Source organism: Salarias fasciatus (assembly GCF_902148845.1).
Source record: "Salarias fasciatus chromosome 7 unlocalized genomic scaffold, fSalaFa1.1 super_scaffold_4, whole genome shotgun sequence".
NCBI lineage: Eukaryota > Metazoa > Chordata > Actinopteri > Blenniiformes > Blenniidae > Salarias > Salarias fasciatus.
The window spans coordinates 1,177,698-1,184,964 of record NW_021941229.1 but is presented as its reverse complement, the minus strand read 5'-3'; the positions used below and the strand labels follow the sequence as shown (position 1 = coordinate 1,184,964).

General features: G+C 47.8%; 1 protein-coding gene across 1 annotated transcript in view; it reads left to right on the top strand.

Moving 5' to 3' along the window:
* Positions 1–1,845: 1,845 nt before the first annotated feature.
* Positions 1,846–7,267, top strand: part of itga1 (integrin, alpha 1) — a 34,199-nt gene continuing 28,777 nt past the window's right edge. Inside the window, exon 1 of the mRNA XM_030084893.1 lies at positions 1,846–2,045. The gene's annotated coding sequence lies outside the window, so the exon portion shown is untranslated. The remainder of the gene's footprint in view (positions 2,046–7,267) is intronic.

Here is a 7,267-nt window from a genome sequence, read left to right as displayed (position 1 = left end):
GTATTATATATATTTTTGTAGACAAAATAGTTATTGAGAGGTGGATTGGTTCAGGGCGGATCTGTTCTGAAGGCCTTAATGTGAAATGCACCTGTCCGCCACTGATATTATATATAGATATATATATTATATATATAATAGTATATATATATATATATATATATATATATATATATATACTAGGGGATGGGACGAGATCTCGCGAGTATCGAAATGTCCGAGATTGAGTCGTTTATATGCAGGCAATAACTCTTTATTACCTGGAATATTGACAGAATAATACATTACACGGCGCACAGCCATATAAACACGTGCAAAACCCTGAATATGCTCATATTCATATTTAAAAAAACCCGTCGAAAGGGACAATGAAATACTGTTCTGCACATGTTCTATCCGCAAGGAATCTTGGGTCTTTTTGAGTCCACAAACTACTTGTGACACAGTTTAATTGATACGACGTAAAGAACATGTGGCGGAAACGATCCGTTCAGTTCTTCTCTTTATTGAAAAAAACGGTGCATCGCATCAAAGAACATTTCACCACGTCTTGCCGGCTCACACTCTTTTCTACAACATGCAGAGAGAGCCTGCAAGCCTGCAGCCCTTCTTCCTCTGTGGTGTCTGTGTAAATAAGGTTGAACATGCAAACAGCGCACCTAGTGGCAGGAAGTGCAAATGCAGTCATGGCGGTCGTCTGTGCGCCGCGGTTTGAATGGGAATAGGGGAACTAGGCGGCCGCCTAGGGCTCAGTGTACGTGGGGGTGGCGGGGGGGGGGGGGGGGGGGAATGGGGGGGGGGGGGCGTGGCCGTACAAGGGGCGCCCCGACGCTCCGCGTGGCACTGCTCTGCGCCGTTCCGACCTGCATGTGAGTACCGCACCGCCCCCCCCCCCCCCCCCCAGCGCTCCAGCCAGGTACCCCGAGATCCAGGGCAACCCCCCGCTCTACTGTAAGAACACGTATGAATTGCTTCCCATCGGGTCATGAAAATCATTTTAAAACTATATCTATTTCAGATCGCCACCCCAGCTTTAATACAACTGCTCTGGTAAAAATACAGTTTTCACACTGAGAAGGCCCGAAGCCGGATTATGTGATTAATCACCATTAAAAAAAATGATCTTTAGTCATCTCTACATTAATTAATCATGATAATGCCATTAACTCTGAGAGCCCCGTTTTAACCTTTAAAGTTCTTGTTTTTCTGTATTGTTTTACTTTCACAACTTTCTTTTCTCCAAATTGTATATTTCAGTCTTTTATTTTAATTGACATTTATGTTGTTTATGTCAATTTTTTAATTCACCCTCACTTTATGTCTTCAGTCTTGCATTTTCTTGCTCTATTTTTTTGCCACACGTTTTTATGAGTGTGTCTCCTTTTTACGTTTCTTCCTCGGTAGGAGCCGCTGACAGACTGTCCTTTAGATGACAGTCAGATTGATGATTTATCGGTAAATGACGGCCGGTCTCTCTCTCCCTGCGCTGGTGGTGTTTCACGGAGAGAGCTGCTCGTCCTCCGCCGGCCGCGGCCCGGGGCTCCAGCTGTTCCAGCTGCGCCTTAAAGCCAGACGGTCTGGTGGGTCGGTCGCGGCTCCACGCGCTGTGATTTTCTTCGTGAACGGTCTCAGGCTCGCTCCACACGCAGCTTCTGCTCCAGAGCGCGAGTGAACTCCTCCTCACGAGCCTCCACCCGCCCTGTTGCAACCCTCCTCCTCCCCTCTCCTCCTCCTCCTCTTCCTCCTCCCTCCACCTCCTCTCCTCCGCCTCCTGCCTCCTCCTCCTCCGTCCTCCTCTTCCTCCGCCTCCTCGCGCCGCGCCTCCCTGCCTCTGCCCGCTCCGCTCCGCTCCCAGACCCTCGGAGGACCGGGGCTTAACAGCTGTGGATGCGGCAGCTCGCGGTGTGCGTTAGTCTTTTACCGGTTTCCCTTCTCAGAGGATCTGCGCTGACTTGAGGACGAGTGAATAACCGCAGCTGCTGGACACGCGCCGTGCCCAGGATGCTCGTCTGGACCATTTCGCTTTGACAGCAGTGCAGTTCTCGGTGAGTAAAACCTCTCACATGTGATCCGGTCCCTTCATGGACCGGTGCTCAGTGAGGAGCGCGCCCTCACGCGTCTTTACGCGCAGCGTGGATCGTGCGTAAAGTGCCCGACCTGCGCGCTGTACGCGGGCAATAGGGTGCGCCAGAGACACTCCGACTGCCCGCAGCGCCCCGTTTGGAGGTGGTGGCACCACACTGTCCAGTAAATGCCCTCAACTGCTTTTTTTTCCCGCCCCAACTGGACAAATGTCATTTCGTGTGACTGCAGGGAGACGCAGGGTGCTTTATCACTGCAGCAGCGGTATCAGCGTTTACAGTATTACCAGCAGCACGGCCCATCAGTCTCTACCTGCTGCACTCATTAAAAGGTTGCACATGCCTGTTTACACAGGCACGGCTAAGACTTGGCAGAAAAGCTTCGATCCTGAACAAAAAAGAAAAAGAAAAGAAAAGCTTGTGAAATGTCCCTCTTCACGTGGCATCAGTCACATCCTCTGAACCCTGAAAACATGCTGTCAGCAGTTACTCTTTTGGCAGTGGGTGAAAAGTGAGCTGAACTGTCCTCACAGTCAGGGATGTGTGTGTGTGTGTGTGTGTGTGTGTGGTAGTAGGGATGTGTGTGTAGTGTGTGTGTGTGTGTGTTGTGTAGTCAGGGATGGTGTGTGTGTCGGGGATATCCCCTCTGGTGATGGTCTGCTCCAGAGGTTCACTCTGAATGAACTAGCAGGTCGTCTCTTAATTGGTTCAGAGCTGATGGGAGGTGAAGCTCTGGAAGGAGAGAGGCTGACTGGCTTACATGTGACGGCCATTAGAGAACTGAGTTAGAACTGAATGTGTGTGTGTGTGTGTGTGTGTGTGTGTGTGGTGTGTGTGTTGTGTGTGTGTGTGCAGGATCAGTCACAGCTCAGATAGTAAATAATCAGCAGGTTGTTGCTCCTCCAGAGGCCCTGCTCTTTGCTCTGTCACTCAGCTCAGGGTGTGTGTGTGTGTGTGTGTGTGTGTGTGTGTGTGTGTGTGTGTGTGTTTCTGGGCCCTGTGTGCCGTCACTGCCGTGGCAGGATTTATTCTCCACGACCTGGTGACGGAGACGGAGCTGCAGCTGCTTTGAGTTTGGTCCATCTGTCTTCCATCAGGACATGTTGGACCTCAGTGACCGGCTCTGGACCCCCATACTGTAGGACAGCAACAGCAGGGGTCAGAGGTCAGGGTCAAACCGCGGGGCTTTCACAGCTCCATCTTCTCAGGTCAGAGTAGAAACGCTCCTCTTGTCATGGCGTCTGTTCAGGCCTCTCTGAAAAAGTGGCTTCCAAGGCATAACTTCTTGAAAAGGCTCGTCCTCCGACTGTACTTTGGTGTTTGTGAGCTGTTTGAGACCTGGCGGTGAACCGTCTCCCACCATCAGCAGCGTGTCCAGCTCTCCTCCAGCTCTCCTCCAGCTCCTCCTCCCTTTAATGATGCTTCGGGTCAGATGTCCCGTCTGAGATCTGAGAGCAGTGTGATAGTTCTCCATCACGTCCTTTATCCAGGAATGAAGCCCTCTTTCCCCAGCAAAGCTCATTGGCTGGACCTGAATGAGCGCTGGCCTCTGATATTCGGTGTGTAGTTCATCATGCGTGGGCTCATCAGATTTGGTTCCTTGCATCCAGCAGGACTCAGACGGATGAAGAGGATGCAGATGATGGGACGGATGAGGGTCCCGGGCCCCGTCCCTTAGGGATGGCCCGAGAAGGTGTTTTTGCCAACGAGTCCGAGTCCTATCATTTTGAGTATCTGGCGATTCCGAGTCCCGAGCCAATTCTTTTCTAATATAGTAAAATATGGACATTTTATATGTATTAGATATATATATTATATAGTATATATATTGTGTGTGTGTGTGTGTGTGGGTGTGTGTGTGTGTGTATATATATATAGGTGTATATAAAAACAGAAAAATTATTTTCTTACCGTCAATTCAAAACAACACAGCAGTATGTTGCACATATTGCCGTCTCTCTGTAATTACATCTTTTTGTAGCACGGAAAACCTAAACACATCTCATTTAACCCATTAAAGCCGGGCACGTATTGCCGCTGAAGCATGCTTCAGTGAGCAGCAGCGGCCAGAAAACGCTCAATACAAGGTTCAGGAGGCAGTGCAGCAATACGAGTCTGGACCCGGAAACAGGATCAGTTATGCATATGTGGGAGTTTGATGCATTTCATTGCCCAAGAAACAGCTGATCAGCACAAAGAAGAAGAAAAAAGACCCGCGTCAGTGGTAGAACTGTGCAACCAACGCCACTACCGTAAATGCGTCCCGGCTTCAATGGGTTAAAAAAGGAAATTAAAGAAAAAATAAACACATGTATCCAACCGAGTCCAAATCTGGAGAAACTTCCAATCCCGATCGAGTCCGTATCACATGATCGGGGCCGATTTCCGATCACAGTGATCGGGTCCGGGACATCCCTACTCTCAGACAGAATGTCCTGATGAATGGGAACGGGCGGAGCCGCAGGGTTTCCTCACCGCCCTGACCGAGCTCCACTGGGCCTGAACGGCCGGTTTGGGTTCAGTAGCACGGTCGTCCCTCGTTCATCGTGAGACACTGAGGAGATAAAATGTGAGTCGTGACGTCAGCGCTGTGGTGGACACGCTGTGTGGACGTCCCCAGAGAGCAGTGATGGACGTGTGGCCTCGGCTTTATTTTTCTTCATCAGTGTGATCGGCTGAGCGAGGGCTGAGCCTCAGGGCCGTCTGGGTTTGGAGGAGCAGTGACTGAAGGCACTTCAGCAGCAGACTAAACAATAAATAATCATCTTCTGGAAACCACGTAAAGCAGAGCTGACAGTTATGAAACATCAAGAAGGCGGTGCAGCTCCAAGGTTCCTCTGGAGCGTCTGGAACGTTCAGGACAGAACGCATCGCTTCGGTTCAGAGGAGCGGCAAACTCTGAAAACACAGCCTGCTGCTGGAAACACAGCAGTTAGCATGGAATGAAACCACACACACACACACACACACTGCAGAGAACAACACACTCTAAACATTAACACTGGAGAACTCGTTCTGATGGACAGAACACCAGGCTGGATTGTTGTTACAGTGACTGTCAACTCTAAAACTACCAAGTCCAGGAGAGTCTGGACTGGAACCAGGACCAGGAGACCAGTGGGACCCTGTGGGACACCAGCAGAAGACAGAGTTCAGACCGGAAGCTTTAGGTGGAGAAACACTGGACGGACGACTGGACGGATCCGAGCCAGAGACAGGAGCCTCGAGGCCTCCTGCCTTCACTGGGTTCTGACGTTAAAGCGATACTTCAACGTTTTGGCAAATTGGCCCATTTAGCGCAACTCCTCAGTCATTAGAACAGCAGACTTACTTTTTTTGTGATGGCGAGCTGTTGTTTATTCAGAGGAGAGTCGGGGAAGGTTTTCGGGACGGACACAATGGAAGTGGACGGTATTTTTGTTCCCCCTCGTCAAACTCATCAAATACACAATCCAACAACCCCAAAACACTTTGGTGGACACGTTATAATCCACACATTCACTACGCTGTGGAACACCAACAAATAATATTGTAGCGTTACGACTCTGAAATGAGCAGACCAATGAGACGGTTCACCTGCAGAGCTCCGGACCAATGACAGCCTCCCGTCTCTTTTAGATCACGTCTTATTCATCAGCTCTCAAGAAGAACAAGTCAACAACAACCTGCTGCCAGAAGTAGAGACAGAATCTGTTTCTCACTGACAGTTTGCTACTTTTGAAACTTGTTTTTGAGGTAAATGTAAAATATTTCCCTGCTTTAGCGATCCAAAATAGAAAAAAAAAGTGAGTTACAGACAGCAGGTACAGGTGTCTTCATGTTTCTTTACTCCAGTTCAGTGACAGATGTGTTTGACTTTTCACAGTCTACTTTTCCGCACTACTTCTCAATTCTTGTAACTGACTCATTCTTCATTTGAACCTTGGTTTAACCCAGGGGAGTCAAACATAAGGCCTGTGGGCCAAAACCAGTCCCGCCCGCCACATTGTTAAACATAGAAAACATAGAAAACATTGAGGTTTTTTAAACACATTTCTCAAGTTAGGACACGACACTGAAATCTGAGCAAAGAGATCAGCGAAGCTGCCATGAAAGCTAGCTAACTAGTATTAGCCTCAAAGCTATACTGTCGGGGAGAGTTTGGAAAAATGCCCATAATGCAACAGGTAAAGAAGTTTTTGGACGTTCCACTGGATTTTGCAGCAGAAGGTTTCATTAAAATTGGCTTGATGTTGATTGAAATCATGAAGTTTGCTGTAATTATTACGCTCACGTGGATTTGATTACTGTGAAACATTTTGTACTTCCTTAAAGAGGACTTTGTATTTGGTCAGTATTTTAACAGCATTGCTTCTTTAAATCTTTCTCCAGAGTTCACTACAGAGTTCAAAAAGCTGTTGATTGAACAGGAAGTTTGCAGTCCTGTGTTTCTGCGATAGTGTGACAACTGAAATGAAGTGGAAAGATGAAGTTGTGGTGTGAAACCACACAAGCCACCCGCCGCTGGTTTCATGTACTCACCACTGACTCATTCTGCTGCCTGCTCTGCATGCAGGAACCATGAAAGTATCACTTAGCGCTGAAAGACCAGCATCAGCCATCGATACCTTCTGCGGTTTGGGTTTTCGACACTGTGTGTTAGCACTGGAAGTGTAAGAAGAATCGTGCTGAGCGCCTGAGAACGGCTGACACTCTTCTTTTACAGGAACTTAAAACAATGTTATTTGCTCAGGCTTTCAAATAAACAACAGACTACTTATTTTCTTACTTATCTTACTGCAGCTCTGACCTCCCAGTGCAACAGACAAATATTCCATGAGACGTTTCACTTGGTGATACAAGCACCTAATTTAGGCACAAATGACGTTCAGGATGTACTTGTTTGGAAAGTATGTTGTCCAGCTGAACATCCAAGAAGGCCACCAGTTTTCAATGTGGCCACCTCGATCAATGCAAACAAACCGGCTTTCAAAGTACAAACTTGAATAAACAAGAATGGATCAATGATCCAAATGTCAAATGAATCAAACATGAAATGGTAAAAACTCAATGGTGTCAATTTAACTTCCAATATGGACGCTTATTTTCAAGATGGCAAACTATTACAAGAAGTAGCGTTTTTGAAAGCAGTCTGGTCACAGATGAGGTTAAAGGGCAACATCCATGAAATTCACTGAAATGTTATG